General features: G+C 35.6%; 1 protein-coding gene and 1 long non-coding RNA gene across 4 annotated transcripts in view; one reads left to right on the forward strand and one right to left on the reverse strand.

Annotated features, from left to right (window-relative positions):
* LOC144287925 (uncharacterized) overlaps window positions 1-13810 on the reverse strand; it is a 54602-nt gene extending 40792 nt beyond the window's left edge. Inside the window, exon 1 of the long non-coding RNA XR_013355754.1 lies at window positions 13528-13810. This is a non-coding gene — a long non-coding RNA (uncharacterized LOC144287925). The remainder of the gene's footprint in view (window positions 1-13527) is intronic.
* Window positions 1-21026, forward strand: part of LOC144287924 (uncharacterized) — a 398850-nt gene extending 377824 nt beyond the window's left edge. For all 3 annotated transcript variants that reach the window (XR_013355747.1, XR_013355748.1, XR_013355753.1), the window contains one exon: window positions 20811-21026. The gene's annotated coding sequence lies outside the window, so the exon portion shown is untranslated. The remainder of the gene's footprint in view (window positions 1-20810) is intronic.
* The last annotated feature ends 2478 nt before the right edge of the window (window positions 21027-23504 follow it).

Here is a 23504-nt window from a genome sequence, read left to right on the forward strand (position 1 = left end):
CACGGCAGAAAACAATTGCTTTGCATATAATACTCCTAGATAGAAATAAGCCTTATTAACAAAAGCATCGTTCACCTAGTTTCTACCATGTATTCTACTTTCATGTTTATTAGCCATAAGATAAGTAAAATAACAGGAGCAACATTTAAGTGACATACCGTGAGGACACACAATAGAAAGAACATGCCGAGTTTGAAACAATCCCAATGCGATTTCCACTCTGTTCTTTTTGAACCTTTCACTATCTTCATGATGTCCTGAAATTAAAACTCGGAAACTTGTAGCCTCCTACTAAAATACAATATTTTTGGTTTATTCTCATATTGGCCTCAAGTATTTACTATTCCCTGTCTTCTCCTCATAATAGATGTCAAAATAGCTGATTATTATAAGAAGCTGATCTGTGGCTACTTGGCCATCTTTACCTGCATACACAAGTGCCTGAAGCTGGAGCATCTAGAGGGTAATTAGAGAGAGAAAGCTGGCAAACTTTTAAATTGGTGAACCAAGAAGGAAAAAACTAAATTGTCATTAGTTGCACATAATATATTTCTATTCTTGGTAAATGCAAAAGGACCACTTAAAAACTAATAAAACTAATGAGTATTCAGTGAAATAGCCAGATACAAGAAAACATACCAAAGTAATAGCTTTCTCAAATGCCAGCAATAATCAGTTAGGAACTCATTCACTCACTCACACACACACACACACACACACACACAATTTAAAAGAAAAAAAAAAAGATTGTATACTTGGGAATGAATTTCAGAAATTAGAGAAACATGTAAATGAACAAAATAACAAATAGTAAAGAAGTATTAATTTAAATGGCCTAATAAAATGTACTATATTACTGGAAAGGGAGAACCAATAATACAAATATGTTAGTTATCCTGAAATAAACATGTTCTTTCAATGTAATCTCCTTCTAAACAGAAGCAAGGAGTAAATATACATGTACTGACATGAAAGTCCATTCTATGTATATTATTAGTTGAAAAAAAGCAAGATGTAGAATAATATCTGATCTTTTATCAGTCATCTAAAGTTGTAAATATGTAGACTACATAGGATGTGCATCAATTTTTCTTCCTTTCTCTGTGTGTACATTTACTCAGGAATGGAATAATCCACACCAAACTTTTAATATTGGTTATTGCCGAGAAACAGGAGCCAGAAAAACATTTTATATATTATGATCTTCTGTGTTTCTTGAAATTCGTATGATGACCATACTATCTTTAAAAATATGAATAAATCAGCAAAGGAACCAAATGGAAATATGTCATATAGGAGGACATAAAGGAATCATTTTTGGCACCTCTGGCGGCTTCCAAATCTGTTTTGAGAAAGGCAATAAAGAATGCTGAAATGACTCCCCCAATGATGGAAACGTCTAAATCCCTGGAATCTGTGCATAGATTACCTTACATAGTAAAAGGGACGGGTAAATGTGATTAATTTTAGGATATCGAGATGGGGAGAGAGGTTATTCTTGATTATCCTAATGGGCCCTGTGTAATCACAAGGGTCTGCACAAGAAGGAGGCAGAGGAAGATTTGACTATAGAAAGAAGGCAATGTGAAGACAGAAGCAGACATTAGTGAAGCAGCCATGAGCCAAAGAATGTCAGCAACCTCTAAAATCAGGAAGAACTAAGGACAGGTTCTCTCATGGAGGCTCCAACAGGAATAAGCACTGCCAATACCTTGATGCCCCTGTAGAGCTTATTTTGAACTTCTAGCCTCCAGAACGGATACAATATATTTGTACTATTTTAAGCCACTAAGTATGTGTAATTTGTCATAGAAGTGACAAGAAAATGAACGCAAGGGAAAAAATGTACTGAGTCAAATCCGGTACACGGTTAGGGTAACCAGGTAACTTGCATGGCCAAAAACCTATAAATTGATGAGCTTGAGTAAATTTGGTGATGCTGAGCAAGAGGGAAAAAAGAATGAAAATGAGAATCACTATGGTAAGGGTAGAACAAGCATTTAAATAAGCAGAAAAATTAAATGAAAATCTGGGATAAGACCGAGTCAAAGTGAAAGACCAAGATGGTTATCAGGTCAATCAGTCAGGGGATGAATGAACAAGTATTGAGTGTTACTATACTTCAGACTTGGGTTGGAAATGTGAGAAATGTATGTGCCTTTACAGAGTTGCCAGTTAGAAAAAGACAAACCATTGAATGATTTTAGACAGTTGTGCAATATGATCACTTAATCTGTAGAATGATTACTTTGGCACCATTGAGGGAGAGTGGATTGGAAAAACAATATTAACCACAAGAAGAACAGGAGCCTATGATCCATATGGAAGCTACGGGAAAAGGCTAGACCAGAAGTAAGAAAAGATTAGGCCAGAGTACCTGTAGCAGTTAAAGGTCAAGGATGAACTGTGCCCATCATATCTTGTCTGGACCCCAAAGGCCTCTCAAGAGATGAGAAAGGGGTCCTGGAGTTGCAGATGTCCCCAAAAGAATACTTTTATCCTTCTAAACAGAACATTACACCAAATGAGAGAAAAAAAAATTGTATTGAACACATCAGAATCAAACAAGAATTCTTTGCCAAACTAATGCCACTTCATTTCTGATCATTCTTGTAACAGTGTCATTGATCTACTTCTAACACTCATAATGGAGAGATGAAGAAAAATGCACACACATGTACACACAAATACACGTTTGTTTTGTACAAAGTTAGGCATTCTATTAAGGTTTTTAAAAATAATATCTACTTATTCAATGTCCACATTTGTTTTCATCCCGTAGTATTGGTTTTAAAATATAAACTTTTGTGATGAGGGTGGTGTGGTCTTGTTAATCTGTTCCAAAGCCATTTCAGTGTCAGGCACACATTATACACTAATTGGATTCCTGATGCATCTTTAAAAACTAATTTCAAAACACTAAGTAATCAGAGGCTTTGTCTTCAACACAAGACATTGCATCAGCAAAAAGTGTTTATTACTCAGCCACCTGTGTTCTGCACAAAGCAATTTAAGCAGACACAGTCCCTGCCCTGAGGAACTGTCTAAAGCCAGTGCCATTTTAACATTCAAAGACATCAGACAACTACACTAATGACAAACACAAGCTACTAATGTTATTAAAATATAAAAGAATCCACTTCATAATGTTACTTGAATTAAAGAATGAACTAGTGTTTTATTTGGGGAAAAGTGACATGGGAACTTGCTAAGTACTCAGTAAATATTTGTTGAATAGTGCATATAACAATCTTATTTAGATTCAAGAGATGGAAAAAAATTAAAATGCCAAAGTGTTTTCTTGATTAGACTACATTATAAGTGGCATAGTCTATATGAAGTGGTCTTTCAATAACTTACCTGAAAACCAGGTTTTTTTTGTTTTGTTTTGTTTTGTTTTAATTTTTATTTATTTATGATAGTCACAGAGAGAGAGAGAGAGAGAGAGAGAGAGAGAGGCAGAGACACAGGCAGAGGGAGAAGCAGGCTCCATGCACCGGGAGCCTGACGTGGGATTCGATCCCGGGTCTCCAGGATCGCGCCCTGGGCCAAAGGCAGGCTCCAAACCGCTGCGCCACCCAGGGATCCCCGAAAACCAGGTTTTATATACCTTTCTGAAAATAGTAATGTATCGATTTCACCATTGTGTCTGGCATATGATATAAGTCTTAGAGAAATGCTGAGGATGCCTAATAATGAATAGCATACAATAATATCAGGACCAATTTTCTACAAGCAGAAAAGTTCCTGTTTATTCCTTCTTATTCCTTATTCCTTTAAGGCCTGCTATTTGATATTTGTGGAACATTATTAATAGCCTTCAATAGGAAGAATTGTTAGATCATCCTGGCTTTCCTTACAATACTTTCCCATAATACAGATTATCCCTCTTTGCTTCATATAAGGTAGTATCAAATGTTTCTTCAGAACAAAGAGAGAGATTAAATGAATTTCCAGCCGAGTCTATTTTGTGAACTCATTGTATACAGATGTACCACACAACTCTAGGGGAGCACCACTGACATGGAAAAAGGAATACAACTGGAAATCATACCCTCCGAGCTGTGCATCTTGGTGGTCCTGAATGAGCTAAGGTGCAGATATCACCTTCAGTGTAGACAATGACTTTTCTCACAAGACAATGTGCGTAGGAATTGTACCCTGTTAAAGCAATCTCTTCACTGGGACACTCAGTCTCTCTTCTATTAATGTTTTTCAAAATACAGCCTTCCTGGCCTCCTTCCAGTGGAGAAAAAGCAGATTAACAGATAAACAGCAACAATAAAATATTTATGGCATCCTCATGAATCTATTCTAGGGAAAAGGAATTTTTTTCCATCAAGCCATGGAACAACTTTATTCTATAAAGTTCTGAAACTGGAATTCATCGAATTAAATTCACTTGGTCTAATCAATTTTAAAATATTGATAATCTATAATTATATTTGCTCGGTATTACATAGGAGGTTTAGAAAAATATCATGAGCATAGTTTCTGCCTTTAAAGAGTTTCCTGGGAAAATAAGAATTACAAAGTACATAGAGTGAGTTTCATCGTCAGATCTTTCACTATCAAGACACTTGGGGGAAATTCTCATAGGACACATAAGATAGAATTTTGTATAATCAATTATATCATCTTAAGTTGTATCATATATTTTTAAAGTATATTAGAGATATATGAGATAGATACAGATAAATGATAGATAGATGATAGATAGATAGATAGATAGATAGATAGATAGATAGATAGATAGACTGATCCATCTGCTTTGCACAATTCCAGGGAAACAGAATCAATACTAGTAACTACAAATAAATAAATCAGAATCAGTAAAAGTTTCATTTGACACCTACTGTAGTAGGCTGAATAATGGTCCCCAAATATATTGTCATAATCCTCAGAACCTGTAAATATTACCTTATTTGGAAAAAACATCTTGACAGGATCTTGAAATGGGGAGACTATCCTGGCTTATTTGGATGAGATCTAAGTGTAATCACTTGCATCTACATAAGAAAGAGGCAGAGGGAGAGAAGAATGAGAAAATGGGATGTGAAGACAAAATAGATACTGGAAGATGTTATGCTGCTGAATTGAAAGATGGCGAAAGAGGCATGAGTCAAGGAGTACTACCCTAGAAGGTGGAAAAGGCAAGGAAACATTTTCTCCCTTAAACCCTCTAGAGGGTACACAGCCCTGCTGGTACCTAGATTCTTACCCAGTGAAACAGCTTTGGACTTCTGACCAAAAAGACAGAAGACAACAAGTGTTGGTGAAGATGTGGAAAGTAGGGAATCCTAGTGCGCTGTTGGTGAGAATGGGCAGCCATTATAGAAAATAGTATGAAAATCCGTGAAAAAAATAAAACAAGATCTACCATATGATCCAGCAGCCTCACTTCTGGGTATATATCTAAAGGAAAGGAAACCAGGATCTTTCATAGATACCTGCACTGTCATGTTCATCTGCAGCATTATTCACAAGGGCCAAGCTATGAAAACAACAGGAGCGGCCGTCAATGGATGAATGCATAAGAAGATATGAAGTATATGTAACATGGAATATTGTTTAGCAAGGGGAAAGAGGGAAATCCTGACATTTGTGAAGACATGGAGGGACCTTAAGGGTATTGTCTTAGGTGAAATCAGCCTGACAGAGAAAGTCAGATACTATATGATACTCACTTATATGGGGGATCTAAAGGACTGAACTCACAGAAACAGAGTAGTATGGTGGTTGCCAGGAGCTGGGGTATTGGGGAAATTGGGAGGTGTGGGTCAAAGTGGGTCAACTTCTAGTTGAAAGATGATTAAATTCTGGGGATCTAACGTTCAGCATGATGATTATACTTAACAATAGTACATTGTATACTTCAAAGTTGCTAAAGGAGTAGATCTTAAATGTACTTACCAAAAAAAAAAAAAAAAATGTTAATTAAGTGAGGTGATGGACCTATGAACTAACTCTATTGCTGTGGTAATTAGCTCACAATATATAACTGTATCAAATCATTACATTGTGCACCTGAAACTCTCACAATGTTTATGTCAATCATATCTCAATAAAGCTGGAAAAAAATAGAGATTCTAAACAGGTTTGTGTATACTTTAAGGTGGAAAGATAAAGATGATCCCAGTCTAATGAAGTCAAGCTATGAAGAGAAGTAGTGGGTTTTAAGAGAAAGATGAATTAACTTAAAACTTGTGTGGTATCGAACTCCAATTAAAAAAAAAATACAAAAAAAAGAGAAACGAAACAAAAATATAAAAGCCGTATAATTTAAAAGAACTCACTTTTTAAGATCTGACATAGGTAATAAAATATAAATGCATTTAGTTACAGTAAAAAAAAAAAAACTTGTGTGGTATTTATGTTCTAAAGGGTAGAACATAAGTTCTAAGGGGTATCCTGGATTTTTAGAGGCCTTCCTGCTGCTCAAATTTTATCACAATAACACCCCTCAAAAACACCAGCACAACACAAAAAGTTTCTTATCCTTGATATGCAAATGGATCTTCAATCAGTATTCACTCCAAAATAGACTAGCCCTTTAAACAATTCCTACATAGTTTTTCTTGAATTGCCAGTGAAGTTATAATACCTAGTAGCGCAAGACTATTTGTGTTAATTGCCCCTTCTTACATCTAAGCATTGCTGTTAAAACCATTTCACCACCCCCACCCTCACATTCTAAACTGTAATTTCTGGCATTTGTATGTAACTTGTAATCGAGAAATATGCCAGATACAGATTCAGAGGTTGGGATTTACTAGCAGTTTAACTATCTATCCAGGTGCAAACCTAGCAATAGATTTCATCTCTTTTTTTTTTTTGGGGGGGGGGGTCAACTTAGTTGTTTATTTGCCTGTACAACACAACAGAGGCTTGAATTTTAAACTAAATTCAGATCCCTAAACATCCCTTAAGATGTCTTTAAAATGATAGCACTATAATCCAGCATTGGGGGAAAAAATCATACACAGAAAATTGCCTGTCACACACCAGGCAATGTAATCAAAGTTGGTAGAAATTGCCAAATTTCTCAGTATAGAATAAATCTTTTCAAAATCTGGACTTCACAGGGAATGGATTCATACATGATGAAGAACTATGACACAGATGCCAACAGCTATCTCAAAAAAAAAAAGGATTTGGCAGAATTGAGAGAAGGCTATTTAATTTTCAACAATATTTAAATCAATTATAATTAAAAAACAAAACAAAACAAGAATTTGGCCAAATAAGAAGTGCAGACAGAATCATGCTACTGTTTCATACTATTGGAAATCATATATTGAGGATTAAGGATACTTATATAATGAGGTTTACACATATACACATAGTAGAAACATGGTCACATTGCTCTGATGATTGTCAATTGTCTGAGGTGATTCACAAAAATCTCTTTTACCCTGAAATTGAACTAGGTATAAGCTCAAATTGCAATTGTGACATTTAAGAGGGACAATAGGAATTTGAAAAGATAACATTATTTATTTTTGATTCATTAAAAAGTTCTGTCTTAAACAGAGTACATTATTCAAAAAAGGATTGTGTATAACTAGATGATGTATTGGCTTCACAAAAACATGACCGTAAAATCATGATTAAAAGCTCTAGTTAGATCTCACCAGTGTTTCAAGGATTTAGGACCCATAACTCAGTGGGGTCATTCTAGTGTTGTTAGAAAAATTAGTGAAAGCTTGTCAAAAGAATACAGGTGAAAAGAGTCAGGAGTATGACATTCAACCACTGCTCTTCATATTGACAACCTTTAGGAATTAAGTTTTAATTTATTAAAGAATAATGAATTTCCATTAGAGTTATCAATTGATAAGTGGCATTATGATTCTGAATGCTACTCTTGCACCCTGTAGGATACTGAATTTGAGAGCTCTTAGCTTAACTCTTCAAATAATACCATATTTGAAGATACTCTTGGAAAGTTGAGCACATTTACTAAAATATGTACCTTTTCAGAAAAAGGTACACTAAGGTGGTTCCCCCCCCTCAATATTTGAAAATTAAACATTGTCCGTAGACTGTATCCATTCCATCTGGCTATTTACGTATCTGAAAAGGAATACTTTTAATCTTTGCACTTTATAAACATGTAAAATATTGAGTTGTGAAAGAAAGAAGCCACACTTTGGAATGACAGCTATTTGGGCCCTTGCAAGACTGTTTCAAATAATCTGCAATAGAGGTTTCATATTAGTTACCATGAACTCTTAAAAAAAGAATTGTTAGAGCATCCATGCTAGTGTGACTAAGAACAAATGATTCACTTGGTTTTTCATATCAAAGAACAGTAACACTTTGTTTGGCTACTTAGTGTCTCATGCTGTTTTACTTTGGCAATATGGTTTCTTTGAAGCTGAGTACCTACTACTTACTGTTGCTCAATTTCCCTTTATCACCAAAAACAAGTGCCCAGGCATGAGGCAAGTCAGATAAGCATCAGCATTCACAATCCATATCCCAATCTCCAATCCCAAAGTTCAACTGAAGCAAAGTGTATGGACAGCAATGCCAGCAGTTCTCTGCTATGCCACAACAACACTGATCAAATGTCTAGTGTTACAGTTTAGGTTGGTATTTCTTGTCCATGAGAACCTTATCATCTCTCTTGGCCCCTCCTCTCCATCCTTTCTATAATAATAATTTCAAAAATCTGTATTTTCCTGAGTAGCTTGAAAAATACCTACAATCTTCAGTAGTAGTCTTATAATCCTCATTTTATACACTGCGAAGCTGCAGAAACATCTTACTTTTCCTGGTGTATGATTCTTCTACCAAAGAGCACTCTGCACAGCCCTTGTATTTTCTTTTTTTTTTTTATTAAATTTTTTTATTTATTTATGATAGTCACAGAGAGAGAGAGAGAGAGAGAGAGGCAGAGACATAGGCAGAGGGAGAAGCAGGCTCCATGGAGGGAGCCTGATGTGGGACTCTATTCTGGGTCTCCAGGATCACGCCCCGGGCCAAAGGCAGGCGCCAAACCGCTGCGCCACCCAGGGATCCCGCCCTTGTATTTTCTTTTTCCTTTTTTATAAAAATGTTTTCTTTTTATCAAAGTAGTAAATATCCATAGGCTTAATAACAGAGATCTATGAAAACTGTTATAAAAAATAAATTTGTGGTTCACACTAATCTGTCATGGCTATTCCCCAGAGGTAGCAAATTTCATATTTACTGTTTGTTCTATGATTTTATCCATATTTCTTATTTTTTAAGTCTTAGATACTATTTACCTAATACTTTAAGATAATTTTTATATATTATTATCTATTAAATTCTATCTACAGATGTTAGGGAGTTTATCTCTTTTAAATTCAAACAGCCACCAGAAACCTCATCTTCTCAATCTAACTATAACAAAAATTTTGGTTATATTATTTTCCATGATGGCCATTAGCATTATCCTTTAATTGTTGACTACTATTTATTAGTATTATGTTATTAATTAGTATTATATTTCCTTTCTTGTATAATTTTTCTCTTCATAATTAATAGTATAGTTATTTTTTATTGGTGAGGATTTTTTATACTTTTCCTTAATTCATCCCCAAACTCTCCCATACAAATAAATATCTCCTTTAACACAGCCAAACACATCAAAATTTCTATTCTTTTTTTTTTTTTTTCTTAGAGAAAGTTTCACTGGAATCTGCCTGCTCCAATGAGTCATTTCCATTATGTACCTGCTGCATGACTCTCATTTTGGGCATTTCATTGGTGCCGGTCTCCATTTCTCAAATCAACAGTTCTTCACAAATGTTTCACATTCCTTGGCTCTCAGTTCCTATTTAAGACTGAAGCACAAATAATCCCATGCATTGGAGTTCATTAATGGATGATCATTACCCTCTAATGATCAGGCAAAGGTCCATCAGCCTAGTTGACTGTGTGTAGATCTTTCCTCTTTCCAGCTTTTCATTTTTCACAGAGAAATTATCCAGTCTCAAAATGACTGCTTCCAGTACGGAAGCAAGGTCAAGAAAGTGGTGCAAAGTACCCTGTTAGGTAAGTAGACTTCCACTAAGCCCTGCTGTTTCTGGGTGTACTGCTCTGTCTCAGTATCTCCAGAGAGGAAATGTAGAGAGTTCTCATCAGTGTTGTCTGACTCTGCAGGATGCATGAGAGGATCTTGGATAAGATCTTTTAAGATAGCCTTTCAAACAGTAGTCTGACTTTCAACCACAGCAGCACCTCTTTGTTATAACCCACTCCCATTCCAGAGATTTTCCCTAACTAAGCCACATCTTGACTATCTTCCTGAAAGCTTTGGTATTAGTTTTCTCATTTCTGCTGAGCTTTACCCACATTTTAGGTTCAAAACCTCTGTTGACAAATATGTCCTATTATCTTCTTAACTCTCTTTTCTTGGGGCGTATGTGTTTATGATTTTTAAAAATCTTTCATTGTTATATTGCCAGAGTTTCCAGGGAACATGGAAATAAAAGCATGTGCTCAGCCCACCTGTTTAACTGGCTCTCTGCTGCTTTTTTAAATCAATTTCTCATTAGTGAAAATTTCCCTCTAACTGTTGTCCTCGGTACATTGCAATGCTCTTCATTTCTTTCTTATTATAAAGCCGTGGAGGTTTCATCTCCTAGGAGATGTGCAGTACTTCTATGCAGTTTCATCGTCTTCAAGACCAGTCACCTGGCTGACTGTTAGGTAGTCTGAGATTAGCAACGTTTCTGCCTCCAGCCATCCAAACGGGAACTTTAGGCAAAGGCAGAAATCATCCTTATATATACGTCCATTGAAAACAATTCTTTCTGTGAGTCTGCAATAGCTTAAAGTTGAGTCCCTCCATAGACTATTTTTTATGGAACTCTTGCTTCCCTAACCCATTCTCTGTTGAGTCTCTGTTGGCACTTGCTTTCTTTCAATAGGCACAAATTTGCACCTTTCTTTTTCTCTTTGAGAATCCTGAGCTGACACTTTTTAGGAATAGGAAGATACTCATAGTACTATAGTGAGCTGCACAAATGTATTAGCTGAAAACATGGCATCAGAATCCCTCCTTGAAATATAATAATCATTGCTGAACAAATCACACTGCTGAAACTATATAGGGAAAGTAGAGATTTCAAGCTCAGATTGTGAGGAAAAAGCAACAGTATAAACTAAACTGCTCTGCATGAGTCAGAGAGGAATTTCTTTTGCACCTGACTAACCAAGGAAATGGAATCCTAGGAGATGGGAAATTTGGGAAAGGAGTCAACAAGACTGTGGTTATTTTGTATTAATTTGAACATAAACAAGGTCATAAACTCTATCCCTGTGTTCTTTGGAAAGGAAAGAAAAATGGAATCAGGAAAAAGCACAAATGGGACTTAAATTACATCGTTAGTGTTTTATTTCTTAAGGAGAAATCTGAATTAAACATGGCAAAATGGTAGAATATTAGATCATGTAGTAGGCATGAAAGTATTCATGATGTGTCCTCCTTTGCTTTTATGTATGCTTGAAATACCTCATAATTTAAGAAAAGGCAACAAAAAATATGACTAGTACCTCTGAATTGGAAAATCAGATCCATTTTACAACTTAGGGAATCAGGCTTATGGTTGAAAATTTAAAAATGTCAGCCTGATCAGAATTTTCCCAGATCATGAGACCTAGATCTAGGACTCAATCCAACATCTGTCTAAAGTTGACCTTTTATCTGAGAGGCAAATTAAGGAGGAAAAGAATATAGGAAAGTAGAAAAGAAGTAGCAGTCATCTTCTATCATAAAACAAAAAACAGCAGAATTATCAAAGATGAAATAGATATTAAAGAACTAACAAAAAATATAATGTTCCTTTCTTGGTGCATGTTACTCTACACAGGCAGTTTTCCAGACTCTGTTGCATTTGCTTCATCCTCTACTTGACGGTCTACTTTTTTGTTATTTTGTTTTCTATGTCATGCCTTATTTCTTTATCTATTTATTTGCATGTCTTATTTCCTCATTAAGACTATTAAGTTAAAACATTATCAATTATTATCATTTCTGACTTCTCGTCATTAGCACACAATTTTCTAAACTTAATTGGGGTTCAAGGATTTTTTATTATTTTTTTAAACATGGGATCCCTCTCATCATCCCACAGTTCTAGTACCTTATGGAACACACCTTAAAAATGATAAATGAGATAATTCCCTAAGGCACATTCAAGGGCTAATATTAGATGATTCCATCATTTCCTTGAAATATTGCCCCTTCCTGTGCTGGTGGTGGATGTTCTGCTGTAGCTTATTAAACAGCAGATGCTTAGGTATCCTGCTGTCATCCAGGGAGCAGGTTTATTTTGTAGCAAGTGACACTTCCAGATGGTGAACTGGATGCAATCTAGCAAGCTGTTGATGAAAAGGCTCAGGAAGTAGTGTAAGGCATTTGTGGGCAGTCCAAATTTCATTCAAAATTAGATATGAACACCATGTTTTACACATTCAAGTGGTTTGGAGCTTAATGTCAGGGTTCAGCTTTGTCCGTTAAGCTCATAAAGGTCATGCTTCATCATTAAACTCAATACATTTCCTTCATTAGTGTGTTATCTTAGTGCAGATTTTGTAAAGAGTTGTCATTTCTGTCTTACAAATAAAAAATTGCCACATCTAGTATACTAATAGACAAATGACCTTCTCTCTTAGCTAATCCACATGAGCATTTTATCTACTCTGCAAAGCAAGGTGGATTTTTTGGTATGTCTTACTTTTATTTTTGCATATTTTCAAATAAAATGAGTTATTATTAACTTTTTCTCAGATGATTTTTCATTTTATTTTATTTTATTTTATTTTTTAAAAAGATTTTATTTATTTCTTCATGATAGTCACACAGAGAGAGACAGAGAGGCAGAGACACAGGCAGAGGGAGAAGTAGGCTCCATGCAGGGAGCCCAACGTGGGATTCGATCCCGGGTCTCCAGGATCGCGCTCCGGGCCAAAGGCAGGAGCCAAACTGCTGTGCCACCCAGGGATCCCATGATTTTTCATTTTAAAATGATCATTCAAGAATGATCATATACAAGGGCATTTAAATTACATAATTTAGGTGTCTTAAGTTGTAGACCTAAAGCAATAGAGAACTTTAAGTAAAGCACAAAAACTCCTAACTGAAGGAAACACTGAATAAGTGAGATCATTACATCATACATAAAACACATAAGAACATATTTTAGAATCTATTTGAGTTATTCTGAAACAAAGTCTGTGGCATTAGTGTAGGTTTCTTCTTCCCTCCTTGCTTCACAGAAAGAATATTCTCTAGTTGTCTCATAGTAATTGCTTTTCTAAATGATTTATATTGCGTTATGCCCAGTTGTATTGTTCTAGTTTTCATAAATCCAGTAGGGTTCAGATAGAAGAAAGTAGCTAATTCGGCTTAAGAATTTACCTTTGTAAATATCATGATTCAGGTATATAATATCATCCACATGCAAAGTGGCTTATTTCCAGATAAATAAGCCATGAAAAGTTAGCTCTGAGTCTACACAGAAGCAAGAGAAAAATGTACAAACTTACTAGAACATCTGTATTAGTTATATATCATCATATAGCAATTTCCTCCAAGTATAGCTGCTAAGCAATGAACGTTTTATTATTTCACAGTTTTTGTCTTTGCTGGTCAGGATTCTGGCCATGGTCCAGTGTGAGCTTTTGGCTTAGAGTCTTACGAGGTTGAAGTCAAAAGTGTTGGGAGTGGCTGAAGCTTCCTCTTAAGACTCTTGTAGTTATTGTCTGAACATGGCTTCTCTCTGTAGAGTTGCCTCCAGACAAGGCAGCTGCCTTCTCCCAGGGTTAGTGATCCAAGAGAGACTAAGAAACTGTAACCAATAGAAAAGCCAGAAGCTTTTTATGACCTAATCTTGGAATCTCATCATTTCTGCTATATTCTGTTCCTTAAAAAAGAGTCTTAAATCCTGATTGCACTCAGAAAGAATGGATTACATAAGAGCATGGGTCATTGCTCTTATGTTGGTTCCTATCCAAAACCATAATATGTTTTGGATCTTAAATGACTGAAATAAATACTATTTTGAATGACTTGAAGTGTTTTTAACACATAAGATCCTCTGGGACTCATGGGTGGCTCAGTGGTTTAGCGTCTGCCTTTGGCTCAGGGCATGATCCTGGATTCCCAGGATGGAGTCCCACATTGGGTTCCCTGTGGGGAGCCTGTTTCTTCCTCTGCTTATGTCTCTGTCTCTCTCTCTATCTCTATCGCTCATAAATAAATAAATAAATAAATAAATAAATAAATAACGCATCTTTAAAAAAATACATAAGATCCTGATTGGATGTAATTGAGGAATACAGGTCTTAAGAACAGGAATTTTTTTTTTTAAGATTTTATCTATTTATTCATGAGAGACACAGAGAGAGAGGCAGAGACACAGGCAAAGGGAGAAGAAGGCTCCATGGAGGAAGTCTGACGTGGGACTTGATTCCAGATCCCGGGATCACACCCTGAGCCAAAGGCAGACGCTCAACTGCTGAGCCACCTAGGCGTCCCAAGAACAGGAATTAATACCCAAGGAAGTCTAAAAAACCAAAAGTCTCTTGAGATAATTTTCCATTCTTCTTGTAAGCAAACATAACTGTAATGCTAATAGAGAATTGTCTTCACATAATTCTACACCGGGAAGAGTAGATTGTTCCATCTGTGAGATTTACTTGACTCCAAAGGGAAATATTTATGTATGCGAACATTATATATGGACATAAATCTTTATGGTAAGTTATAGAAATTCTATTTGATAAAGTGCCTTTGTAATTGTCCATTACTTTTAATGCACAGAAGCAAAATAAACTTAATTATTCTAACAGTGTGAGAGACTAAAGCCTTTTTTGAACAGATGTTTTATATTTCATTATTGAATGTATTGTTCCTAACAATTTAATGATTTACATCAGTATTATCTTATTATACTTAATTTTATTTATGGAAGAAAAAGACATTTTTTGTTGTTGTTGAACAAGGAACAATGATAAAATAGGAGATTTTAACCTACTTCTGATACATAAAATATCAACAACGAGCTGACGATCAGAAAGATACCCCTCTTTTCCTCCCTTTGATCATATTTTCTCTATTAGTTTTCAAATTTCCACTGAAACTAGAATTTACATTTTATGCCATTCAAAGGGATTAATATAAAGCCATCCACATGCAAGAGAAACTTCAGGTCATTTATTAATTCTTATATTTCAGTTAATAAAATCTATGCTATGAAAGAATTCTAAATATTAATTCATAAGAAATATGTAGAAAATATTAGTTGCTTTACAAAGTCATTTTCCAAAATCAATACAGCCTCCCACATTAGATTGACACTCGCCCCTTTTCAAGTAATCCTAATTACCATCACATATCTAAACATTGGAAAAGTAACCTATTTCAGATCAATATTTCACGATAGATACTTTTAATGATAGCAATCCATATCGCACAGCTTTTGTTTGTTAAGCTGACACAGAAAATTAGCTCTGCTTTTTCTTGCTTATGATTTGCACTTGCACATGAACCAGATGGCAATACGAATCAGATGAAAGAATAATAAGCATAAGCTAGAGAAATCGAGATTGGTTGAAACAACAGATCATTTCAAAGATATAAAAACTCTGATGGTTAAATCTTTTTCCTTTTGCTCCTTGCATGAGCTGTCTAATGCATTTATTTCCATCTACTTTTATTGGAGAATCTGTCCATTAAATTAAACCACGGAAATGCAGGGCAGATGAGTCTTCGTTCGGGGAACTAATAAGCCTACAAAGTCACGAGCAGTACATCAGATGAGCTGTACTTTTTCACCTTTCTTACACACCTGGGAGGCATTATACAATTTTTCCTCTGAAAGGGACTTTTTTCCTTGTGCAGAGGAAATACTTTTCTTACACAGTCTCTAAATAATGAGCCACTTTAAGGTAACTCTGTGTGGAGAGACTTGCGTAACAGAAGTACATCACAGGATGTTTGCCGTATGAAACCCAAGCTTATTACTTTGATGTACCAAATGATGCCACAACTCAAAAATTCCTAAAGCTCTATCTGTTTGGCATGCAATGAAGTAAGTGACAAGTAAAGATGTTCTAATACAGCCCTGCTGTCTCCATGTCAAGGCCTGCATGAAACAGAAACCTGCTTCTCATGAAAAAAAAAAAATCTAGTGAGGTACTTGCATGAGTGTGGATCCTTGTGAGATTACTGCATGTAATCTTACTGCATGAGAGGTTAGCTTTAACAGCACATTAAATGCAGTTAATAAGATAACTATTCTGACAATGGATAAAAAGAACCTCTAAGAGGTTGAGCTAGTGGGTAAAGAGGGTAAGAGATGAAAATTTAAGAGAACACCAGCTTCTCAAAGCAAATGAGTACTTAATGAAGTAAGTTGAGATTATTTTTTTTTTAAGATTTGATTTTTAAATAATCTTTACACCCAATGTGGGGCTCGAACTCACAACCCTGAGATCAGGAGTCACATGTTCTACTGACTTAGCCAGCCAGGTGCCCCCATAAGCTGATATTTAAATATGCATAATACAGCCTATCTGCATTTATCAAATACTGATACCATACAAGTGGGAGAATTATGTGGAAATCTTTTAAAGTATTTTTTCATTATCTTCAAATTGTTCAAATGTACATTTTGATAAATTAGCTATCTATTTCAAATGAAAAAATCATCTCAATTCTGGGAGTCAGAAGAAATGTGTGTGTGTGTTAAAAAATAAACATTTTCAGGTAAGAGCTAAGAAATTGGAATTGCTAAAATGCCATTTGCTAACAATACCTGATTTTTGTGGTACTGTTTGAATTGATGACTTCACACGATTATATGAAATGATTCTAATATTTTTCAGTAAGTTGAAGTGAATAAATAAAGCAAGTTGAAATAACTAAAGGGGCAGGGTAAGGTATGCACGAATATTTCACCAGCTATTGTTGGTGTCTTTTGTGCAAATTGTAGGTTAAATTCTGACAGGCTGGAGAAAGAAAGCCAATAGGAAATTGAACTCATGCAACTTTAGTCTCTATATTTTCAACTTCAGATAACATTTCTTATATGAGAACTGACTTCTATTTATACTTTTAATAATGATCATTTTAAAGCACCTATGAAAAAGTAATATTGATGAATATCATCCTGAATTGAGAAAAAGGGTTGAATGGAGTCAACATACACTTGATAGAATTAAAGATCTGTATTTTTCCAAAAGTAATTAGCTTAAAAACAAATTTCAAAATTCTGTTAATGAGAATAGGTTAAAAATTGAAATTTGTTCCCCAGAAACAAATAGAACTCAATGGTCCTTAGCATCCTGAGTTTAGTGTGAAGTAGGTAAAAATAAAAACCTCTGTTATTCATTTTTAAATTTTTTAAATATTTTATTTATTTATTCATGAGAGACACAGAGAGAGAGGCAGAGACACAGGCAGAGGGAGAAGCAGGCTCCCTGCGGTTAGCCCGATGTGGGACTCAATCCCAGGACCCTGAGATCACAACCTAAGCCAAAGGCAGAAGCTCAACCACTAAGCCACCCAGGTGCCCCATCAGTTTTTAACGTTTTTGAAGTCACAGCTTTAATAATGAAAATTTTGGAAGTGTCATTTTACCTGTCAGTTTGTAAGGCAAAATTGAACGCTGTTTGGATTATGTTAATAATTGGCCCAGTCTCACATAATAATCCATTCACTGCCTGCACTTTCTAAATTTTGGTCAGTATGACATATAGGTGCAATGTCCTTGGGAAATATAGGACCAAAATGGGGAAGAAGGAACTACCTGAATAGCATCCCAGATCTTTCAGTAAATTACCACATGTAGAGAAATAAATGGTGGTATGGAAGTTTAATCACTGGCTGCTGAAGAGTGAGTAATATATTTACTTATTCACCAATTCCACTTCCAAAGAACACGTGGGGTATGTTTTGAGGCATGTATCACCTGTCAGTGTGCTTCAGAAAATAGATAAACTGGTGGGGAGTTTATAAAATGAAAGCACAACAAAGAACAGAACAAATCTAACCAACTGCTTTAATGGAGTTCAATTCTTCTATTTCAATGAAGATATTTTGAATTTCTTAAAGTTGATAATGTCATTTAAGAGTTTTTTTCTTCCACTTAAAAAAAAAAAAAAAAAGTGAAGTAGTCACATGGCCATAGCTACAGCCTTAATATTTAAGGACTCACAGATGTATCCAGTAAGTGAGATAGAGGAATTGATTGATTTGTATTTATGGATATCTCCAAATCCCAAATCACTCAGAACAGAATGTAGCAGTGGCAGGAAAGTTGTTCTGAATTTCAAAACTTCTACATAACTGCTATCTTTTCTTCTTCTAATAGTGTTTGTATATGTTACTTAGGCCTAATACATTTCATTGAAAATTAGCATATTATTTTTATTTTTTTTATTTTTTTATTTTATTTTATTATTTTTTTTTTTTTTTTGCCTCACTGAGAGAAAACAAATCTTTGGACAAAGCTCTCTGTTGTTATTTTGTCCCAATAAAAATCATGAAAAAAGGTGCCCAGTATGAAGCCTCTTTATATATGAAAAGATAAATAACTACATTTGTATAAAAATTAAACTGCTAACATATTAATTGCTGTATAAGGTCAGCTATTATAAAAAACAAAATTAAAAACACAGTGTTATACATGGAAAGAGTATATATATTTTCTCTCTCATCATAGTCTGGAGATTAGTGGCAGGTTCAGATGATTCTGCTCCAGGAAGTAAACCAAGTTCCAGTTTCATTTCACATTTCTGCTTTGCCATTGCCAACGTGTTATTCTCTTCTGTATTGTTGAGTGAAAGTCAACGCTCTTCTATACTGTGGCCTGTGGAAAGAGAAAAGGCCATTCAAATAAATTTCATTTAACAAGTGAGTTGGATGTTCACTCATTCTCACATTCTACTGAAGAAAAAAATGTTATAACTAACTGCAAGAGAGATTGGAAAATGTCTCAACAGTCATGTGCTCAGCAAAAATCTACTGTAATAGAAGAATGGATTTGGAGCAGTGGTGAATAAGTGGACCCAAATGCATGGGTCCTTCCTTATTCCCATATGCAGTTCATTCCACAATTTATCACATCTGGCTCAGTTTAGAATGTCTTAGTGAAGCCTAGTCATCTCCATTAAGCCTAAATATGACACTTTGCAACCTGATAATCTATAAACTAATAGAAAATTTGTATGTAGTACTAATTTGTACTTGTACAAACTTGTATCTGTACTAATAGAAAATGTAGTAGTATGATCTATCAGTCTACTATATGCAAATAACTGGCTTTGGTAACCCAGACATTTGGTTTGGTTTCGTTAGCAATAAAATTCTCTCAAAAAACTTGAGATTGTCATCTTTGTTTCAGTCATTTTTTTTGGTTGTTTTTGTTTTTGTTTTTGTTTTTTTCAAGTGACCATTCCCAAAGATTTCTTCTAAACATATACCTCAAGCCTACCAATTCTTCTCTTTACTGGTTCTGGGCTTGACTTATCCACTCGCCAATGATGTGAAGGCATCTAAATGGAAGATACCTTGAAAGGATGCAGTTGGATGATAAGACAACACCTCCGTCTGAGCTTTATCACAGACTCCTTATTCTGCCTAAAGAGATTAGTTTGGAGTCTGGAGATATAGGTTGCAAGTGACAATCTCATCTTCTGCTATTTAGGATAAAAAAGCAGTTGGTATTTTAATACTTTTAGGGCCCAAAATAACGCTTGCTCAGTCAATATGATTGCTGATTGTAGGCAGAGATTGCCTCTTAGCAGTGCTATATTTTCTTCTATATAGAATTGCAAAACTTATCATTTCTTGTCTGATCTCAGCTCTCTTTAACAGTAATTTTGCTAAAACAACAGAGCAGCCAAACACATCATTTGTCTGAGTTTTTAAAACAAATTCCAGTAAAGCTACAGATTTATAAGCATATGGTCTGCCATTGAAATTATCACAGGTGATAGCTTTACAAGTATTTCGCTGTGTCCCAATAGAAGTTGTCATCTTTGCAGCCAGAAAACTCATGTCATCCCTTTTCACCTTCTTACAGTGATGCCTTGCCATGTGATTTAGTTTTTGTCTAGTAGCACCTCACTTCCAGATATTCTTATTGTACTTTGAAGGACAAAGTTGATTATAAATAAACCACAGAATACATTAGTTCAAACAAGAGTTATTGTTCTCAGATATGCAGTTCGAGAGGGGTTCAGACTGAAAAGCATCATGCCTCTGTGAAGTCCTTTTTTGAGGAAACCCAGGTTCTTTCCATTTGTTTCCCTTTCTTCCCCTGCAGAATCGAGCCCATCTACATGTCTGAACGAAGCTGTTTTCAAGCCGTTTCTCATCCCCTGGACCATCTCCTTGGGTGCAGCTACTTCCTTTTGAGCAATCAATCAAATGTTACACAGATTACATCCACTATCCATAGCCCCTGAGAGAGAACATGTTCTCTTGGCTACACTTACCTGCAGAGAACCCTCCAGACAGTTTGTCAGTGAGGGACTTGTAAAGGGGACTTTTTGGAGTGTGGTCAGCAGATGTATTTCAGCTGTTAGGTTTTTCAAATGTTGCCCCTGTTGCAAAGAGTGATTTTGTCTAAGGATAGCCCCATCCATGACAACCTGTATGCAGACTAGTCCATGTGGGGATACAGAGTCGGGCTCCCTCACCAAAATTGAGGTCAACTTGGAAAGCCTATTCAATTTTCAAAGCTGTCCATGGGCTCAGGTAAAGCTGGACTGAAGCATGTCTTCTCTTTCTGACCACCATTTTTCCTTCCTTGTTTCCACAGGTATTGATCCCGGGGACCCACCTCAACAAACATCCTGTGCACTAAACTCCATCTCAGAGCCAGTTTCCTGATGAACCCAATAATCAACAATGGCAAAGTATTTCATTTGGTTAATGTATATATAAATTTATCTTTCTATAATTTAGCTAGCCACACCAAGGCAAATATAATAGATGTCCCCATGCATATCTTACACCTGATTCAAACTTTCCATCAATAAAGGAATTTTTCTCAAATAGCAAAATTATTCTCTATCTTTGTCCTGATGACTATAGTATCAAATGAATAAGGAGAATCAGGAAAATATGTGGCTTTAATTATTTTAGAGTATATCACCATGGCTCCTTAACAACATATTTACTAAATCTGTATTCAAAAGCTAATACCTGGTAGGAGTAACCAGACAGTCTTTTGTCACTTCATTCCAAATTCATGTCAGTTTAGTAGGCAATGGTAATACTCTGACCCTCTCTGCTTCTATTTGTAAGTACTAGTTTTTGTTTAAATGGTTCATGCCAAAGCCAATACATCATATATCACTAGAGACTAAATAAGGAAAGCTTTGTCAGCCTCATAAACGATGCTTGTAAAAGAAAGAAATGGACACAGAGGAAAGAACATGAGGTCTATGAGGGTTCACAAGACAAGGAGGATTTAGCTTGCTCTTTCCTCTTCTTAGGACAAATGATGAGGGGAGAACTAGAGAGGTTGCCAGCAGGCAGGGAAGTGACATTCCCTCTGACCAGGGGAAAGATGTTCCCAGAGCAGGGGAACAACAAAGGTGAGTAAATTCCTGCTAGTTGGAAGATAAGACTTCATTCTGTATAGCCTATGCCATATCTATCCTGCCATTACATTTTTTTGAGGCAAATGAAGTCCAAAATTTTAATGCATTCTACATTACATAAATTACCATAGTGTGTTTTGCTGTTTTGACCTTTTCAGCATTCCTTCCATAATTTGATTGGGCAGCTATTATACTTGCTTTCTGTTTACAACATTTAACCTGAAAGGAAGAGAGATATTGAGCCAAACAAGGAAAATACTAAAATAACACAGAGACTTAATTAGAGGTATAATGTGCTGCAAGTCAGAGGACCAAAATGCCAGCAAGTCTGGAACTGCCTTGTGAATTTCTTGATTGACAGAGGCAACAAGGGGAGTGAAAGTGATCAGTAAAGTGAGGACAACCAAAACCAATTATTGGTCTTATTCAAAGGTCATTTATGTTAAAATTTTCTCTAATATATTAGATGCAATAATAAAAATGTTTTAAAAATAAACTCACAGTTGAAGAATGTGAAACGTACTGAGCTTATGATAGAATAGCTTTAGATAAGTAAGATTTGGCAGAAGAAATCTAATCCATCAGGTAACATTTCTTGAGGGCCTAGAATGTATGACACATTGTGTTAGGAACTGAGTACAAATATAATACGTATTTCTTTTTTGTTTTAAGATTTTATTTATTTATTTGACAGAGAGACAAAGACCACAAGCAGGGGGAAGGGAAGAGGGAGAGAGATAAGTAGGCTCTTCTCCATACAGGGACCCTGATGAGGGGCTCGATCCCAGGACCCCAGCATCATGACCTGAGCTGAAGGCAGACGTTCAACCACCTGAGCCACCCAGGAATCCCATAATACATAGTTCAAACAGCATACGATCTCCACCTGAAATTTCAGACAATGAATGTGAACTGACACAAATCCATACAACTGAGTGATTTTCCTCAAGAGCATTCAGCAACCTGAATGAAGAACTAGTGGCAATGGACAGTCAGATTGATTGAGGGTTGAACTTTGCCAGTCCATGTAACAGAAAGATTAAGGAACAAGGAAGTTGAGGTTGTCTGTAAGATGGTGATTTTAGGGAGTTCTAAGAGTATGATGAATGGGATATAGTATGTGAAGTAGGGAAAGAAAGACACAGTTGACAGTAAGGAGAATATACAGTGTTGTAAAGGAGGAAGCAGAGATCAGTTTGGAAATAAGTGTAATAGAAATGCCAAGAAAACAGTGCCCACAATTCTGATGTTGAGCAAGAAAGACAGGGATGTGAGGCATGGTAGTAGTAGCTGACTTTACCTTTGTGAGTATAACAGAGAAAGAATTCTGAGAAAGTTAACTACATCAGAGTATGTAAATCTTAATTTTTGAAAGACAATTTAAACAAACTAATAAGAAAATTGTCTTTAACCCATCCCAATGCCCTAATTATATTCTATATTTTATTTAGTCAATTTATTTTTTTAATTTGTTATAATCCACTAGATGTGCAATGCCTGCCATTGTGAAATGACTCTAAAAGTATAAAAATGATTATAAAATTAGTTCCCCCAAATATAGCAATCCCCATTCATTGGAATTAGTATTACTTTGTAGCCCGAGTCTAGATACAAAAGTGGTATATGGTTGAATGACTTTAGATTTCCTTAGTTGATGGTATTTCTAAATCATTGATTTATGATTCTCATATAAATCAACGTAGGTACATTCTTTGAAAATAAGATATGAGGGCAGCCCCAGTGGTGCAGAGGTTTAGCACAGCCTGTAGCTGAGGGTGTGATCCTGGAGACCTGGGATCGAGTCCCATGTCAGGCTCTCTCTCTGGAGCCTGCTTCTCCCTCTGCCTATGTCTCTGTCTCTCTCTCTCTGTTTCTATGAATAAATAAAAAAAAGATATGAATTAAAT

This window comes from Canis aureus, chromosome 17, assembly GCF_053574225.1.
Source record: "Canis aureus isolate CA01 chromosome 17, VMU_Caureus_v.1.0, whole genome shotgun sequence".
Lineage (NCBI taxonomy): Eukaryota > Metazoa > Chordata > Mammalia > Carnivora > Canidae > Canis > Canis aureus.